The 19528-nt window shown below is 43.7% G+C and overlaps 1 protein-coding gene and 1 non-coding gene across 2 annotated transcripts in view; one reads left to right on the top strand and one right to left on the bottom strand.

The window, feature by feature from the left end:
* The window catches only part of NWD2 (NACHT and WD repeat domain containing 2), a 185840-nt gene that overhangs the window by 8740 nt on the left and 157572 nt on the right, over window positions 1-19528 (top strand). The gene's annotated exons all lie outside the window — the stretch shown is intronic.
* LOC121040084 (U6 spliceosomal RNA) lies at window positions 11413-11517 on the bottom strand. Its single transcript, XR_005795111.1, has one exon. It is a non-coding gene; the product is annotated as a U6 spliceosomal RNA (small nuclear RNA).

Here is a 19528-nt window from a genome sequence, read left to right as displayed (position 1 = left end):
CTGGGAACTCAGCAGTCCCAAAAGTCATTGTTAAGAGTCTGAGGAGTGAAAGGGATACCACTAGGCAGTTTCCGAAAGCCGTCACCTAGAGGGCAGGAAACCGTAGAAGCCACTGCCAGTTGTCCTAGCTGCGAGCCGTGTAGCTGGCCAGTTTGTACAAACACGCCTGTCTGCTGAAGCTGCGTATCAGCCACCACAACTCAAGGCAGAACTTATCCTATTCCCTTGTCCTCCATATCTCATGCAGGCGCACCCCCCCCCGCCCCCCGGCAGAGTCAGAATTGCACTTGGACCCTCGAAGTGAGTAAGTCTAGGCCCTTCCAGGCTTCCAGCACAAGAGAGAGAATGAAAGGAAGCGGTGATGGACACTCACCACCAACACGCAGGGTCTAGTCCAGGGGGGAAGCAGGCGCATTGACTTATTCAACCAGGAGACATTCATGGAACACTTACTCCACATGGAGGGCTGTTCTGGTGCCTAGAATACAGCAGTAACAAAACAGGCAGGTCTCTGTTCTCATGCAGTTTACGTAAATAATATATGTGATAAGCACCGTGCTAAAGATATGAGCAGAGCAGTAGAGAGACGCTGAGGAGGAGTAAGCCAGCCTAGAGCTCAGAATGAGGGTTAGGAGGGCTCCCCAGAGGAGCCAACGGAGCCAGGGTGTAAACACTATCCTACATGGTAATCAAATACGAGGCAAAGCGATGATGAGCTCTCTGGAGGGAATAGAAAGAGATTATTATTCAATGAAGAGCTTTTATCCTTTGAACAAGAGAATGGAGCTGATGTCTTGAGGTGATAACTATGGTTTGTCCCTTAAAGGTGGCCCATTTAGAAAGCCACTTAAAAGAGTGCGACTTGAGTATATAGGGCCGGCTACAAAGACATTGTGACTTTATGGTTTAGTCAATCATCTACAGCTCTTTTAAGATTCTTGTCACGCCGTAGCAATGACACCACTTACTGTTTTAAAGGGTGTGTGTATATATGCGTTTTATTTTTTTCAGTTGTCTGCTGCCGTGTATCATGATGCCCACACTGAAATTTAGTGGCTTAAAACAATGATTTATGGTTTCCCACAGTTCTGTGCCTGCTGGGGAATCCAGGTAGGGCTTGGCCTGAAGAAGACAGGTAGGTACCTTCTGCCGAGCGTTGGGTGGAGTCACTCACTTGACTGCACTCAGCTAAGCCTGGGCGGAACTGGGCTGTGGAAGGTCCAGGAAGGCCTCACTCCTGTGCCTGGCTCCTCAGTGCTCCTCCACGAGGGCTTGCTCTCCAGCTTTTCTCCTCACTCGGAGGTCTAGCCCAGGATTCATTGTAGGGGATTGGCTACCCGAGAGAAGGGAAATGGCAGCCACCAGGCCTCTTAAGGCCCTGGAAGTCCCAGGATGTCATTTTCACTGTGTTCTGTCCATTGCAAGTCCTAGGCTAGCCTAAATTCAGAGGGAGAGGAAATAGACCCTCTCTCTCAGATGAGCAGAGGTAGATGCACGTGGCGGGGGAGGGGTAGGAGTTAATGGTGGCCAACTTCAAAAGCTACCCAAACCCCAGTTGTATTGTGAAGTTTCTTTGGCCTGTTGTTGTCCTAATTAGGTTAAGTGAGTAAATGCTTGCAAAGTGAGTAAACTGGTGGCCTGGCACGTAGCACGTGCCCGACAGGTGTTTGCAGTTGTGCTGATCAGTGGGTTGTTGAGCACTGATGGGGACTCCGTGCACAGTGCCCTTGTAGAACCTTCCAAATTCTAAACTGAGAAAAACCGGAGCCTGCAAATAGATGAAAATACCACCATTGTTACTGAAAAGCTAATAACGGAGAATGCTTTTGTGATTCTTGATACTAAACTCCAGAATTAGACATTCTTCTACCCACACACTGGCAGTGATTGGCCACCGGAGGGTCTGCCCCACAAAACACTGAGCCTGGAGAAGAGGGCATGACCTCTGTGTGGACAGGTCAATTCCTGGGGGAAGGAGTGAGCGAGTGGACTGAGCTTGCCTGGTTTATTTTTTCCCACATTTTCAGTCAAATGAGTCACCCCTTAAACCTTCCCACCCCTGTTCCAGGAAGTAAGGAAGGAGGTAAAAGGAACCCAGGAGTCCCATGCTCCAGAAGAAGCCTCCAGTTAGGGGAAGAAGGGCTTCTCCCCTAACCCAGATACTTACCTCTTTCAGTTTTAACATTTGTACACAGGATCACTTATGTCGGATGTCTAGTTTGAAACAGCCCAAATTCTATCCGGGCCGGTATCTAACACAAGATGCTAAGCTATAAGGTATGACATGCTTTGTATGTAATAGCAATAACTATATCAGCTGTCTGTATCAGATACTTTCATAAGGTAAGTGCTTCAAGTGGCTCAGGTGGCCTTGGGGTCACTTCCTCTCTCTAGAAACCACTACATTTTGGGGTAGATTGATAGGCAGCAACAGACAACCAAAAAAAACCAAAAAACAAAAAACAAAAACAAACTCACAAACACCTTTTAAAATGGCAAATGATACAGTTCCTGTAGTGGGACAGGAATTCATCTACAGGGTAATTGGGTTTGATAAAGGCTTAGAGTTCTTTGCAACTCAAAAAAATTCTTACAAGTTTTGCCCTTACTGGTCATGTGATTTAAATCAATGTAAAACCCCTAGGAGGTGGTTCAAAAGTATACATATATGCTGAGTTATGGACAGTCTAAAAGAAAGTCTGGTGCTACTAACTTAAAGACCAATTCCTTCCTGTTGCTGTTTCAAAGCTTTATCTTTCATATTTTTTACTGAAATCAAACAGGATTCCTTCTGCAAATTAAAGTAAGTAGGCTAATGTATAATTAGGAAAAGGATACGTGATAGAAAGTTAATAAAGAGATTGAATGGCATCCAAAGCTGTAGTTTCTAAGAGAATAATACCCACTTCTAATGAAATGCTTCCTTGAAATCTCATTTTCAATCCAAAATATTTGCTAGGCTTTGACATGAGTACAATCAAAACAAAGAGCAAAGCCCAGATGTCAGGTGTCTTATTCCAAGAGTGATTACAGAATCTAACTCAGAAATGAAACCACAAAATTAAAAAGCTATCTTTCATAAAGTTTAATCTGATCCATTATGGATAGTGTCAGATTCTTGCCACTGAATAGATTTCCTTCAGAGTTTAAGTGTCACCTGCAGTATTTATTAGATACCCATTGTGTACAGTCAAACTCCTAACTGGTTGGTGTGGAGAGTTACAGAGGAAGTAAGAGATACATACTGTCTTCATTCTTGAGACTCCTGCAGCTAGGAGGAAATACAGGCATAACTACCAAAAGTATACTGTGCTTAGGGCGCCCTGATGGCTCAGTAGGTTAAGTGTCCGACTCGACTCTTGGTTTCAGCTCAGGTCATGATCTCATGGTTCATGGGTTCGAGCTACACATCAGGCTCTGTGCTGATGGCATGGAGCCTGCTTGGCATTCTCTCTCTCTCTCTCTCTCTCTCTCTCTCTCTCTGTTCCTCCCCCTTTCACACACACACACACACACACACACACACACACACACATTCTCTCCCCCCCGCCAAAATAAACAAACAAAACACCATGCTTGTGAGGTATTTCACACAAAGGGCACTTGGAAAAATTGGGATCAACCCGTGGTGTCTGATATCCCAGTCAGGCATGAGCTCATCAAATTTAGTCAAAAGGGAAAGACCAGGATGTGTCAAATCTAAGAAATGGACTTCTCTGCTGTAGAGGAGTGGCCAGTGGGGAACTGGGTCAGTTGTAGGTGATGAGAGTAAGTCTAGATCCAAGAGAAAGGCACTGTTTTTGAAGAGAAAGCATTTGTTACCAAAGAGGCGTAGTGAGCACATATATGTTGAAATTTGTTTAGTTTCCTTGAGTGTCAGAATAACTTCAGAGTTTACTCATAATAATTGGAGGGGTTCGGGCACAAGATAGGGACTCTGGGGAAGACAGAGGGGATAGTAAGAAGCATCTGGCAAAATCAAGGCAGGATCCCAGCCCCTCATCTTTAGGTGGGACCCAGGTCCTGAGAAAGGTGCCGGCTGCGGTCAGGACTGAAATCCAAGGCCAGGGCCACAGCTGCTGTCTGAGTGATCTGACCCTGAGTCTCAGGAGAGTTGGGAAAACAGGAACTAGGAAAGTAATAGGAAACATTTCCTGGCTGAGAATAGCCAGCACTGCAGGTGGCAGGAAGTGTGGTTCTGGATATTTCACAGAGTACATGCTGGGGCTGGGCAGCAGGAAGCCTTATTCAATACAAACAAGGAATTCAGAGCACTGAGAGATTAGAAAGACTTGATTGGCCTAGTTGAAGATGATGAAGCATTACAGAGACACGGAATAGTATATACCCTGGAAGGCAAGCTATTCTCATTGCTTAATCATTAGTGGTTGACTGAAATGTTTTGCAGCCACAAATGTGTTGGGGCCACATCCCATGCTCAGGGATTGATTAGTAATGTCTCCTGTGGGTAAGAAATGGGGTGTATCCTTCTTTGTGCAGTGAATTTGCAACTGTGAACCCTGAGTGGGGAAGGGGTAAGCAACAAACAGAAGGGTTTCATTTTGGTTCATTTGGCCAAAGCAAGGAGAACAAGCCAGAGTGAAATAGGAAAAAAAAATGCCCAAGAAATAACAGGTGAGAAATGTTCTTGCCCAAATGACAGAACTGGTAGAATCACCACTTTTTAAAGGAGGAAAAATGTGTTAGCTGTAAAAGAGACTGAAAACCTATTTGCATGTGGTAGGACCTGCATGCTCGTTAGTTGCTAAGCAAAGGGTGTAGCTTCAAGCAGAAGACCGTGCTCGGTTGACAGTGTTCTAGAAAATTCTCTAATTAAAATAGAATTCAGAAACTACTGAGGTCAGTGATTAAAAAGCAACAGACTTAATCAAAGGTATTACATATTAAAGGAAAAAAGAAAATCTGAGAACACACACACACATCACAAAGAAGATGTGAAAATTAAAGTTCTCTTTTAAGCCTAGGGTCACTATTCAGAAGCCTGAATAATCTACATAGAGAGAATATGTTAAAAAAAAAAAAAAAAAAGTGGGAAAAGACCCAGACCTTCCCACCTTGGAGGAGTTGCCTTTGGGGGCATTCATCTGCAAAGTCATGCGGGATGAAAGCATTCATAAAAGAGGAATCTCACAATTTAACAAAACCACCATTGAACCTGAAGTCTTAGAAGGTGTGGGGGTTTTGTTACATGGCCCCCAATTTTTTTTTTGGCATGCATCCCACTGAGAGATGGAATCTATGACTTTTCTCCTTGAATCTGGGCTCTCCCAACTGGTTTTGGCCAATAGAATATGGAACAAATGGCAACGCACCAGTTTCTGGGCCCAGGCTTCTGGAAATCGGCCACCTTGCGGTCAAGGAAAATGCGCCCCCTTGAAAGTGCATCTCCGCTTTCGCAGTTAAGCTGAAGCCATGTGGGCACTGAGCTTTCCCAGTTCAGCTGAAGCCATGTGAGGCAAACGGCAGCCTTCCTTGCTGAACCCTGCTGAAATTGCAGATGTAAGGGGAAGATAAATGTTGTCTTAAGCCAGTGATTTGGATATGTTTTGCAGCAGTAGAGAAATTAGTAAAATAAAATAAATGCATTATAGTACGTACTGGGTAAGATGAAAGAACTTGGAGGTTACAGTTGGTTTTGAATCCCAAGATTTGTTGTAAATTTGTGTATTTAGTTTCCTCAGACTTCATTGTCCCTTCTGAAGGTTGGTCACAATAATAACTACCTGGCAAGATCATTGTGGGAAAGAAGTGAAATACGCAAGCACCTAACACAATGCCTGAAAGATATAAAGGACTCAAAAGTTCTAGATCCGAATTTGCTAAAAGCCCTAGGAGATTGGAGAAAAGAACGAGGGATAAAGGTTTCAAAGGAATGACAGTTGCTTGAGTAACTTACTTTTTTGTAAATTGCAGCATGAAATGGTCCCTTTTCCCAGATTATGCCACCCATGTAATCACGTATGCTTTTAGCTAGAGGCAACTACATAAAAACACCGTTGTTTTTTTTTTTTTTTAATTTTTTTTTCAACGTTTATTTATTTTTGGGACAGAGAGAGTCAGAGCATGAACGGGGGAGGGGCAGAGAGAGAGGGAGACACAGAATCGGAAACAGGCTCCAGGCTCTGAGCCATCAGCCCAGAGCCCGACGCGGGGCTCGAACTCACGGACCGCGAGATCGTGACCTGGCTGAAGTCGGACGCTTAACCGACTGCGCCACCCAGGCGCCCCAAAACACCGTTTTTAAATGATGGTTTTAACACATAAATATGAATTCAGCCCAAATTATAAGGTATTAAGTTACAAAGTTCCATCTCTAAATAATAGAGCAGATCTACTTAAAACCTGCTTTTAAAAATTAGCCCCAACTCTCTTTTTTTTATTTTTTTTTCATTTTTATTTTTTTTTCTTTTTTTTTTAATTTTTTTTCAACGTTTTTATTTATTTTTGGGACAGAGAGAGACAGAGCATGAACGGGGGAGGGGCAGAGAGACAGGGAGACACAGAATCAGAAACAGGCTCCAGGCTCTGAGCCATCAGCCCAGAGCCCGACGCGGGGCTCGAACTCACGGACCGCGAGATCGTGACCTGGCTGAAGTCAGACGCTTAACCGACTGCGCCACCCAGGCGCCCCGCCCCAACTCTCTTTTTAAAGCCACGGATAACAAGCAGATTTCAATAAAATGACATTTAGAAAGAATAAAAAGATAGCACTTCCACCTTTTAATGTAGGGTGTGCTATAATCTTAAACTAAAAACCATAATTTCTTTCACACATAAAGAATCCCTTTAATGTTGCTTTAATCTACATAAAGTCTTGTCTTTTTTCTAACCCCTGTTAATCTTTTAGACCTTGATGCACAGTTTGCTACGATGTTTCAAAGCGTATTTGGTGCCCACATTCATGTGAGAAGGACCACTCTTCACAAAAAGGAACATCCCTCTTTAGGGAGGATTTCAATACAGACCTCACATATGTTTGAAAACTATTTCATTCTGTGTGGCCATTATGGTAGAATGACCCCATGGTTACGTCAGTTGATAATTCTTAAAAAAAATTTTTTTTAACGTTTATTTTATTTTTGAGAGAGAGAGTGAGAGTGGTGGAGGGGCAGAGAGAGAGGGAGACACAGAATCCAAAGCAGGCTCCAGGCTCTGAGCTGTCAGCACAGAGCCATACATGGGGCTCAGACCCATGAACCATGAGATCGTGACCTGAGCCAAAGTCAGAACCTTAAATCACTGAGCCACCCAGGGGCCCCACATCAGTTGATAATTCTTACTGTATGCGTGTAATGGTCATTGTAAGCCCGAGTTATACTAAGCAAATGATCTAGATATTCCTGTGTGTTGGTGTTTGGGGTGGAGGAGGGGAGAGAGGAGATGGGAAGGGGAGGGAGGAGATGGGTCTCTTGACTGAGTCAGTGCAAGGTCCAGGGACAGGCAGATGCTAACTTCAATCTGGAGAGTGCTTATCATTCATTTCTTTGTTGAGTCTGCTCTGCAGATTTCAGACTAGAATGAAATGAAGGAGAAGGCTCCAGAATCTAGAAGTCTTGAAACCAAAACAGTTTTGTTTCTCAAGTTTGGAGTTGGGTTATACTAGAAAAGGGCTAGCTATTTAATCTGGTCCCTCTCGGGATAGGGGAGCCAGAGTGCTTGATGGAGGAAGGCTAGGAGCCTGCCACCCTTTATGTGCCCCATAGGATTATCTGAAGAAAATGAAATTTAGGGCTTAGCCAAGTGCTTTCATTCTGTTACTGAGATTTTTAAAAACTGTTTGAAACTCCTTTTTTTTGGATTCAGTACTTGCTGTATAATGTTTTGTTTCTCCTTCTTTTTATCCTTTCAGAAATTAGTCTGTGTCAACCTTGTCAGGGAGGAAAAAACAGGTTTCACTTTTGCAAATCCCATGAGCAGTATCAAAGCAGACCTCTGCTCTGGGGGGCAGCCCCAGCGGGTATGTAAGCAGGTGGGTGTATAAGCTGACCTCACATGGGTATGCAGATTTCTCTCTGCCAGCACCTGCGTCTGCCAGGGGGACAGCCGTGCAAACTGGTAGGCTGTGAGTTTCATGTGAGTCCGGGGCATCCAGGAATCATAACCCCAGAGTTCTCGATTCAGTACTGCCCACTCTCTACCAGCGCTGTGACCTGAGGCGGTTTCTAGAACCATGAGTCCCCATCTTCCTTCCTTTTTTTTTTTTTTTTTAACTTGTTTTATTTTTTATTTTTTTAAATTCACATCCAAATTAGTTAGCATATAGTGCAACAACGATTTCAGGAGTAGATTCCTTTGTGCCCCTTACCCATTTGGCCCATCCCCCCTCCCACAACCCCTCCAGCAACCCTCAGTTTGTTCTCCATATTTATGAGTCTCTTCTGTTTTGTCTCCCTCCATGTTTTTATATTATTTTTATATTATATATATATTTATATAAATTATATATATTATATATTATATATATAATTATATATATTATATATATTTATATTATATAGTGTTATATTATTTTCGTTTCCCTTCCCTTATGTTCATCTGTTTTGTCTCTTAAAGTCCTCATATGAGTGAAGTCATATGGTTGTCTTTCTCTAATTTCACTTAGCATAATACCCTCCAGTTTCATCCACACAGTTGCAAATGGCAAGATTTCATTCTTTTTGATTGCCGAGTAATACTCCATTGTGTATATATATATATATATATACCACATCTTCTTTATCCATTCGTCCATCGAGGGACATTTGGGCTCTTTCCATACTTTGGCTGTCGTTAGTAGTGCTGCTATAAACATGGGGGTGTGTGTAGGTGTCCCTTTGAAACAGCACAGCTGTATCCCATGGATAAATGCCTAGTAGTGCAATTGCTGGGTCGTAGGGTAGTTCTGTTTGTAGTTTTATGAGGAACCTCCACACTGGTTTCCAGAGTGGCTGCACCAGCTTGCATTGCCGCCCCATCTTCCTTTCTACAGAAACAAAACCCCTCCGTTGTCTCTTTTATGGAGTTCTGAGCACTAAATTCTGTTGTACTATATAAACAGTGAGCCCGATGCAGAAACAAAGAATCATCCTTTTTTAAAAAAAAAAAAAAAAAACAAAACTCTTTCAAATACATGAGTTGGAAACTGACTCTTAAGCGACTGTGTTAACAGTAGTGCTCACACAGTATTTACTCAAGAAATGCTTGTTGAATTTAAAGACCCCTGAAGAGAAATGGAAGTGGAGAGGGCAGTGAGGTGGGGGCAGTCTTCCTCATGCCCCGGCCATGCTGGGTGTTTCTGCAGGTCCGGCTGTTGCCAGGACCACCTCTGGTTCCCAAATCCCATACCTCCTGTGGTGGTTCTGTCCCTGTTGCCTCCAGTCCCTCCTCAGTGAAGTAACCCGCCGTCACTATACCCCAACTCCTCATGCCTGTATGGCTCCCCTACTCCTTCATCCCAGGGCTGATAGGGCCTCACCCACAGGCCAGCTAGGTGCCCACTGGGCTGGCCATGGAGGCCCAGCCCTAGGGTCCCCAAAAGCCCTGAGGCCCAAGTTCCCAGTAAGCCACATTCCACACATATAGCTCCCCGTCTCCTGCTGTAGCCACTGAGGAGGAAGCGGGGGGAGACGGGTGCCTTCCCACCGGGAAATCAGGGACTGGGGGTGAGGTGAAGAGAGGTCCGTCGTGAACCCGGACTGTGGCCATGCAGCTTTACGTGCCCGTGCATTTCTCACAAGAACAGTGAGAAGGCAATTGTGCCAGTGGTATGGGCTAGCGACATTGTGTCTTTGAGGACCAGTTAGGCACCTTGCCGCTTTCTGAAACATCCTTTTTATGGCAAATTTCATTTTATGTTCCATTTAAATCATGTGCCATCAGGCTTGCGTAACAGCCCTTTAGAAGTTGGAGAGCTGTGTTTTCACCAGAGACCTTCTCCTCGCCTTCTGATGGCCTTGTGTGCGCATATGGGAGAATGTTCTTGTCCTGGAGACATTGCGAGACAGTAAGGGGTGGGGGGCAGAACATGGACTGAAATGTCTGGTTTGGACGGTATAGCTCTGTGACCTTGGGCATCTTCTCTGGGACACTTGCCTCATCTGCAGAATGAAGTGGCTGAGAAACAGGACCTTCTGGGACATCTTCCAGCTCCAGTATTACATTATCCCACTTCTTTGAAACTCCCCGGCAGTTCCGTCTTGTTTTATTTCTGTGCAGGAAGAGGGAGTGTGGGGTCTAATAGCCCTTTTTCCTGACTCGGTGACCATGTCCATTCCATCTCCTGAAGAAGAGGGATAATAGTGCCTGTCCTCCTTCTGAACCTACTGCATGAATGTGCACTGTTGATTTGAATGTGGAAAGTAAAACAAAGGGCACAAGTCAGTGGACGACATGGGCGGGATTTAGGGACTCTGACCAAAGTTTCAGTAGGAAGATGGGGAGCATGAGCAAGATGAAATACGCAGAAAGGGCCCCTTCCTTAGGCCAACAGATGAGACTTTAGGATGATAAAATCATTGGGCTTTGGGGTCAGATGGTTGTGTGTGAACTCCTGGGTGGAAGGGATTGGCTCTCTACCCTGAATTTTGTGGTGGAATACATTGTGTGTGCACGTACAGCACACAACGCTTACGGGGGCTAGTAATAGAGGGTAAAGGGTCGGACTCAGGAGTCGGAAACACTTGGGTTGGAGCACTTGCGGTGTGCCATCTTCTGACTGCCGTTTTCCGACTCCGTGACCTTAAAGCAGTCCGTTCCTCTAATCCTAGATTTGCCTATCTCTAAAATTGAAAATATGCTGGGATTTTTATGAGGCTCAAATGAGGTAAAGCTTGTGATAATGCTTATCACATGCCTGGAACCTCATAAGCTTTCATTGAATGTTAACTAGGATTGTTACCATTATTAGCTCCTTTATCTGTTTACCTGGGAGTTGCTGACACCTCAGCGGGTAAAGAAGTGACATCAAGCCTGGCTCAACTAGCTGGCAGTCATTCAAAAAAAAAAACCAACTCATCCACCACGGTATCTTTGTTGCCCACTCAGTAGGAGAAGGAAGATGTGTGCCATGATGACACAATTAGGAAGCATTTATATTCTGTTTGTATTAAGCCAGAATGTTTATTTCCAGCTGCCTATCAAGGTTGACATCTTAACGAGGCCATAGCTATTATAAACGTTTTATTTTTTTTAATATGAGATTTATTGTCAAATTGGTTTCCATACAACACCCAGTGCTCATCCTAACAGGTGCCCTCCTCAATGCCCATCACCCGCTTTCCCCCCCACCCCTTCCCACCCCCATCAACCCTCAGTTTATTCTCAGTTTTTAAGAGCCTCTTATGTTTTGGCTCCCTCCTTCTCTAACCTTTTTTTTTTCCTTCCCCTCCCCCATGGTCTTCTGTTAAGTTTCTCAAAAATATGGAACGCTTCACGAATTTGCATGTCATCCTTGTGCAGGGGCCATGCTAATCTTCTCTATCATTCCAATTTTAGTATATGTGGTGCCAAAGCCAGCACTATTATAAACGTTTTAAAAAGTGCTTTCGTAGAATTATCACCAGAAGGAAGTTTAGAGCCACCAGAATCAGCATGCCTTCTTCCTTTTACTCTCAGACCCCATTTTTAATCAGTGACAATAGTCATTTAACAAGTGTTTGTTGATGGCTTTCTGCATACAAACCACCGTTCTAAGCCTTGAGGATAGAATTTAGCAATGCTAAATAACTACACATTTCCCCTACCCCTTGTGTTTGTCACGAGGGACCATGACATAAAAAGGCAAATACATTTGTTTGTAAAGTTTGTGGAGGTGATGGTATGTATTATGAGGAAAAGTAGAGTGAGATAAAGAGGAAGCATTTGGGCAGGTACTGTCTCCCAGTAATGAGTGGTCAGAGAAAGTCTGTCTGAGGAGATAATATTTGAACAGAGACATGAATGGCGGAAGGGAGCCAAGCACTTCTGCCAAGAAGTAAGTGGAAGGAGGAAGCAGTAAGTGGAAGGAGGAAGCAGCAAGTGCAAGGCATGCCTTTGGAGACCCAAGGAGCAGCAAGATCAGTGTGGTGGGGAATAGATGGAGGCAGTGCAGTTTTCACAAAAGTGTGTACCCGCATATTGCCAGGTACCAACCAACCAGGACAGATACCATCTATAAGCAACCCAGTAAGCTGTGCTTAGTGCGTCTCTGTTGAACATCAGTCTTTGGAGGGAACTTAGGGAGGCCAGATCACATGGGGCCACCATGTTCTTTTAGCATAATTTCTAGGCTTAGCTCCAGAAACCAACTTTATCCATAAAAGATAAGGATTACTGTTTATTTGTGGGGGAGTACATTTATTATTGACTCGGGTTATTTTTAAAAGTGAGTGTAAGAAAATTTCAAGGCAGATTTGTTACAAATCTGATCTGTACTTGTTTGTTTTTCATTCGGCAGTTCCTTCAGCATCCTATTAGAGTAAAAAGATGTGGAACCTAACTTTCATCCCCTGCCTACTCTGGCTTCTAGGAATTAAAAGAGAAGGGGATAAGAGACACAGTTACTGGATCTTTTGACTTAGCAGGTGACAGCGTGCCCTAAACCATGGATATAAGACTCTTAAAAGAAGAAGCCACCTTCTCATATGTGACCTGGGCAGATCGGAAGTCCTCTGTGAGGTGGCAGAGGGTGGGGTCCGTCTTAGTCTCTGGGTGCTGGAAAGCGTCCCAGGCTGCTTTGCTTCTCGGTATGTCTCCAGGTGGACCCCTGTCATGTGCTTGAACTAAAGCCCTGAGGAACCCTGTTGAAAATTCTTTAAGAGTAGAAACCAGGGCAGTCATTCAGGAGCCCATGGTAAAGTTGATGGGGCAAGGACCATCAACACTACCACGTCGGCCTCGGTGAGGGCAGTAGCAGCCATGAGAGAGAGTGATGGCCGTCAACATTAGAAGCCTGAGTGAGTGTCACCTAGGGCCTCTGGCAGCCCAGCAGCAGCAGCTGTGATGTGACCCCCATCAGGGACAACCAGGGGCTACATGGTGCAGCTTTCACAGCTACTAGGATCCCAGGGCATTTTGTATCTACTAGACCTATACCTGAGGCCGGAAAACGGAACAGTCCGCAAAGGAGAACACATAAGCCGCATGTTTCATAGCAGATCCCCAAGGTGGCCAAGAGTCTCATTCGTGGATTCATTCATTAGAGAAATCCTGCATGGCTGGAGCTGTCTGCCCCTTTCCCTTCTCCAGTGTGGTTTGGAGGCTGAGGGAGCGCGGGTTGTGAAAGCTTTCAAGATGTTAACCATGACAGAGAATTGTGTGGCTTCAGGTTCTGGAATCCGAAAGCGCTAGGTCTGGTATCTGGGCTCCGCCACTTTGTGGCAGTGCGTCTTCCTCCTCAACCTTCCCGAGCATTGGTTTCCTCATCACTGAACCGGGCTGAAAATAGCATTTGACTTAAAGTTCCTGTGAGGTTTAATGAGATAATTTATGGAAAGCACTTAGCACTGTGCCTGGTGTAGTGGACACACTAATGCTAGTTGTTGGTTTGATAATTCAGAACGGAAGTAGAATGAGTGTGTGTGTGTGTGTGTGTGTATGTACGTGGGGGGGGGGGGGGGGCCACCTGGGGTGGAAAAGAAGGGGAAAAGAGGAAAAAGCAGAGAGGGAAGGAGGAGGGGAGAATATTCAGGAAGAATACAGCAGGGGGAAAAAATCAGAGGTGTGCCAAGGTGTGTGAAGATAAAATATTTGAGACCCTTGAATGATAGGCTGGAATGGGCCCTAAATTATTTAAAATAAAAAAAAAGAAGAAATGATTTTACCAGTAGGGCTTTGGGTGATCATCGGAATTAATTAAAGATTGCTTTTATTCCTGAGTGTTTACGGAGTTCCTGTACACAGGGAGATGACGAACAACCACTTTCTGAGCATTCCCGAAACAAGATAGCAATTAAAGAGAGTGCTAGGGGTGAATCTGATCGTTATTATGATGGAGATTCCAGACTATGGCAGCAGGGCAGTTAACAGCCATTCTATTCATTTCTGATGGAAATAACACCAACAGACCCGGGGAGGTTTTAGACAGTGGACTCCTTCAATCTGTCTATCCAGTCCCAAAGCTAACAGATAACTGTCAATTTTAATTTAGTGCCTGGCTGAATTCAGATGGGATAGGTGATGATTTTTTATCAGCCCCTTCCTGTGATATAGGAAGACATGGAGAATTTGAGTGGCTCACTGAAGGTGAAATCGCTGGCTTAAACCTTGTATCTTCCCAGAACTTCAGAAGAGTTTGCTTTGCTTTTGGTGGATGTGTGGTCTGTATCGTTTCTTTCCCTTAGGTAAAATGAGGTGTCTCTATCCTCCCCCATCCTGGAGTTGCGTTGTTCATCATTTTGATTTTTTATAATCAGCTGACCTTTTTCCTAAATAGGTCATTTTGCTGTACAGTCCGTAAACTCAGCGTTCTGGAGATTTTTGCCCAAGGAGGCTGCATATATTTATATCTGGATGTGTCCATACGTCAAGCAGATATTTCAGTCTATATTTGAAAGCTGGTGAGGTGGTAGCATTTAAAATTCCCTGCCCTGGGGCGCCTGGGTGGCGCAGTCGGTTAAGCGTCCGACTTCAGCCAGGTCATGATCTCACGGTCCGTGAGTTCGAGCCCCGCGTCAGGCTCTGGGCTGATGGCTCAGAGCCTGGAGCCTGTTTCCGATTCTGTGTCTCCCTCTCTCTCTGCCCCTCCCCCGTTCATGCTCTGTCTCTCTCTGTCCCAAAAATAAATAAACGTTGGAAAAAAAAAAATTTTAAAATTCCCTGCCCTAACAGAACAAAATGAAAACAAATACCCTTAACATATAATCAGACATTTTCAAATGTTCAAAAGATGAAAAATGAGACTTCATTAAATAAGAAATAAAATCAGAAGCAAAATATGCAGGATCTAGCCCTGTATCATTGATGCAACTATATTCTATGCACACATAAAAATGTTTAATTCCTGTTTAAGTTCTAAAGACGAATCACATTTAGATGTGTATAGTATATGTTTTTTTAATGTTTGCTTATCTTCAGGGAGAAAGTGTGAGTGGGGGATGGTGCAGAGATAGGGGAAGTGGGGGAGGGTGAGAGGATCCCAAGCAGACTCCATGCTGTCAGCACAGAGCCTGATGCAGGGCTTGAACCCATGAACCGTGAGATCGTGACCTGAACCAAAACCAGGAGTTGGACACTTAACCAACTGAGCTACTCAGGCACCCCTAGATGTGTATAGTATATTTTAAAATACTATAGTCCTCTAATACCATCTTTCAATCATCAAGAGTTAAAAAAAATACATTTGTTTTGGGCACAATATTTCTGCCATAAGAATTATACTATCCAAATATGCAGGAGTGTTTACTGCAGAATCTGTAGGGTAGAATGAATCTCAAAATAGGTCTCCCTGCCATTAAATACTCAAAATAATACAAATTTCAAGAATATTAAAATCCGGGGGCGCCTGGGTGGTGCAGTCGGTTAAGCGTCCGACTTCAGCCAGGTAACGATCTCGCGGTCCATGAGTTCGAGCCCCGCGTCAGGCTCTGGGCTGATGGCTCGGAGCCTGGAGCCTGTTTCCGATTCTGTGTCTCCCTCTCTCTCTGCCCCTCCCCCGTTCATGCTCTGTCTCTCTCTCTCCCAAAAATAAAAAAAAAATAAAAAAAAAAGAATATTAAAATCCGATCCAAGCAAGTTATTACCTCTCAAGCCCAGTCCAGTCTCTTCCGTGACTTGATTGTAAGCTTTTCTACCTTCCAAAAAAAGTGAAGCTGTGGAAGGGAAAAAAAAAAAAAAGGAATACTTTGTGATAATCAAGTATTGAATAATTCTTTTCCAAAAGGAGAGTAATGGGGTGCCTGGGTGGCTCAGTCAGCTAGGTGTCTGACTCTTGATTTCAGCTCAGGTCATGTGCTCCTGATTTGTGAGATTGAACCATATATCAAGTTCTGTGCTAACAACACAGAGAGCCTGCTTGAGATTCATTCTCTCTCTCCCTCTCTCCCTCTCTCCCTCCCCGGCACACACACGCATCCTCTCTCTCTCAAAATAAATATTTTAAAAAAGAGAGTAAGTCCTCAAGATCCAGATTATCAAATGCTATAGTTCAAACAGGGTCAGCTGCCGTGAATTATACAAACTCCTAAGATTTAATTGACCCAGCTCTGAACAGTCTCTGTGTAAAGACACACAGAAGTATGTGACATGGGATTTATATCCAGGAGCTTACAGTGTAGTTACTGACAATGACATCTGAAGTTAGAAAGTATCTAACAAACATAAAAGATTGGAATTCATTTTCTGTTGCTTTCTTAACAAGTTACTACAAATTTAGTGGCTTATAATGGTACAAATATATTATCTTAAAGTTCTGGAGATCAGAAATCTGAACTCAGATTTTCTGGGCTAAAGTCAAGGTGTTGACAAGGTCTGCATTCTTTCTAGAAGTTGTAGGGGAGAGTCTCTTTCCTTGTCTTTTCCAGCTTCTGGAGTCTGCCTGTATTTGTTGCCTCGTGGCCCCTTCCAGCTTCAAAGCTAGTGGTGTAGCACCTTCAGGTCTCTGTTTCTGAGCTCTGCTCCCATTGTCACATCTCTACCTCTGACTCTGTTTTTATGGTCACACTTCCTCCTCTCACCAGATCTTTCTGTCCGCCTCTTATAAGGACACTTGTGATTATTGGGTCCTCTCAGATAACCCAAAATAATCTCCCCATTTCAAGTTCTTGCGTTTATTCACATCTGCAAAGTCCCCTTTGTCATGTCAGGTAATGGTTACAGGTTCTAGGGATTAAAATCTGAATGTTCTGGGGGAGGGGCCTTACTTAGCCTACCACAACTTTAAGCCACCAAAAAACCACCCTTGCGGCCAAGATTTGAAGATGCTATAACAACAGTCTTTGCCTTCAGCTTCATTTCCCACCAAACTCCCTAAGTGCATTGTTTCTGGCTACAGCCCTGCCCTTTCTCTCCTCTCTGCCTTTGTTTGTGAATCCTCCTGTCTCTTGTTCACCTTTTGGAGTCCTACCCATCCTTCAAGAGTGGTCTTGAATGCAGTGTTCTCCCTTCAGTACTTGTGACTTTCCCAGGTTAGCCAGCACACTTTGTCTGCAGGGGACAGAAGCCTATCTCAAACTAATTTAAGCAAGAACTGGAGTTGTATTAATGCCAGCAATTTAATGGTGTAGGGGCAAGTCAGGGCTGAATCTGACCTCGGAAATAGGTAGGATCGGTGTCTTAGTTTGGGCAGCTGCAACAGAATACCATAGGCGTGGGTGGTTTAAACCAACAAACATTCATTTCTCAAAGTTCTGGAGGCTGGGAAATCCAAGATCAATGTGCCAGTACATTCAGTTTTTAGTGAGAGCCCTCATCTTGGCTTGCAGAAGGATGCCTTGTTCTATCCTCACATGGCTGGGAAAGAGGGCTGTGGTCTCCCTTTCCCTTCTTAGAAGAGCACTAATCCCAATATGGGTTCCACCTTCTTGACCTTATGATTACCTCACAGAGACCCTACCTCCAGCACATTTAGGGATTAGGATTTTAACATGGATTTCGGGGGACACAGGTATTCAGTTTGTAACAGTCAGGAGCTTGAACGTGATTAGGACTGTGTGCTGCTGCTTTTTGCTTCTCTCCACACGCCTACCAAATTATCTCAGACCAACACTTCTGACTTTGGTGGAAATAGATGTGGCCACAGGCTACTTCGGTCTCACAGTTTTACACTTTTAACTAGGAAAAAAAAAAAAAGAAGAAGCAGTCTCCTTCAGCTAGAGTTTGAAAACACTTGGGTGGGAAGGACTTCAATTGGCTTGGCTTTGGTCACATGTTCAGCCTTTAGACCAATCACTGTGTCCAGATGGTCACGTATTGAAGCTGGAGAATGGAAATGGGGAAAAGATTCTCACAAGAGGTGAAAGAAGGAAAAAGGTGTTGGAAAAAAAATACTTGCTGTAGCCTCCAACCTGGTGTTACTTCTCAAACCCCACTTTATATATCTTAATTTATATTGCTGTTACTTACACCACCTCTATCTTCTTTTTCATGACATTGATCATATATTACTCTGGATCGTTATACCAACACACTGAATCCTTAGAGGAAGTGCATATGTCTTTCTCATTGTCACCCCACCCCTCCCACCTGGCACCTACTACTGTGCAATACTGATAGTAAATGTATAGTCAGTGTGTTAAATGCAGTTGAAGATAACATGGTAAAAGAAGAGATATCTTGAGGCAGCTCCAGGTTAATTAAAATAAGTGCTAAAAATTCAGAGAAATTAAGTATACAAAAGAGCTTGATGACTTGAAAAATGTCATCGCTTGAGCTGGAACTTGGAAGATGAGTAGAATTCAGGGTAGAAAAAGACCTATAGCAAAGAGTATGAATTGTTACAGAATGCATGTGACCATAAAGGAAACACAGAGAAACAGAAAACTAAATTTTAGGTGGAGACTGTCTCCTGATTCCAAGACCACTTCTTATGACTGTGTTGCTATAAATCATAAATATTTCATGTTCACATTAATTAGAAATTGTCATTGCAGAATAGGAGTTTTTCCATAACTTGCTATGATTCATACAAGCAGTCATCCAATTAATTACTTACTGAGGGTTTACTATGATTATGTATGCATAGTAGGAGCTGTCACTCATATTAAGGAACCTATTGCCATTTCACCGAGGGAGGTAAGGAGCTGCAGGAAAAATGCTGAGGAAAAGGAGAAAAGCATTGCAGCCCTTGACAGTATCAACTCCATCAGAGCCTGTGGCTTTTAAGAATTCTTATGAATCTATTAATCAGAACAAAAGGAGGGTCTTACCCTCTAGTGTAGACATCAAGGGGTCCTGTCCATTTTTTTTTTTTTGATATGCCTTTTCTCTAGAAAATGTAGATGACAAGACCCTTCCTTTGAATTGAGCACCTCACCTAGGGATGCATCTAGCCACAATCTATAGACCTACAAAAGTTAAAGACTTTAAGTTTGGAGTGATAAAGATCTTGCAACCAGAGTCCTGCAACCATACCTCTCGCTCTTAATGTGTTCTTTGTAAATTTGTTTAAAGTTTATTCTGACAGAAAGCAAGCAAAGGGGGGAGGGACAGAGAGGGAGGGAGGGAGAGAAAGAGAGAGAATCCCAAGCAGGTTCCACCCTGTCAGTGCAGAGCCCCACATAGGGCTCAAACTCACAAACCATGATGTCATAACCTTAGCCGAAGTCAAGAACAGACCCTTAACCAACTGAGCCACCCAGGCACCCCAATGTGTTCTTTAAAACAAGAGTTGAGTCCCTACTATATGCCAGGAATTAATATTGTAACAATAATGGAAAGCATTATAACAAGTAATAATAAATTGATTCTGCCTCCAAGGATTTTGTGTCTAATGAGGGAGAGAAACAAAGAAATAGAAAGTAATAATTGCATGTAATAAGAACTGTGAAAGCCATTTGACCCCAGTGTCATAGGTTGTCTGCTCTTCTTTATCAGCTTTTACCCTTACCTGTTCCTA

Source organism: Herpailurus yagouaroundi, unplaced genomic scaffold (genome assembly GCF_014898765.1).
Source record: "Herpailurus yagouaroundi ecotype Mexico unplaced genomic scaffold, PumYag 28, whole genome shotgun sequence".
Classification (NCBI taxonomy): Eukaryota; Metazoa; Chordata; class Mammalia; order Carnivora; family Felidae; genus Herpailurus; species Herpailurus yagouaroundi.
This window is presented reverse-complemented; position numbering and strand designations above follow the sequence as displayed.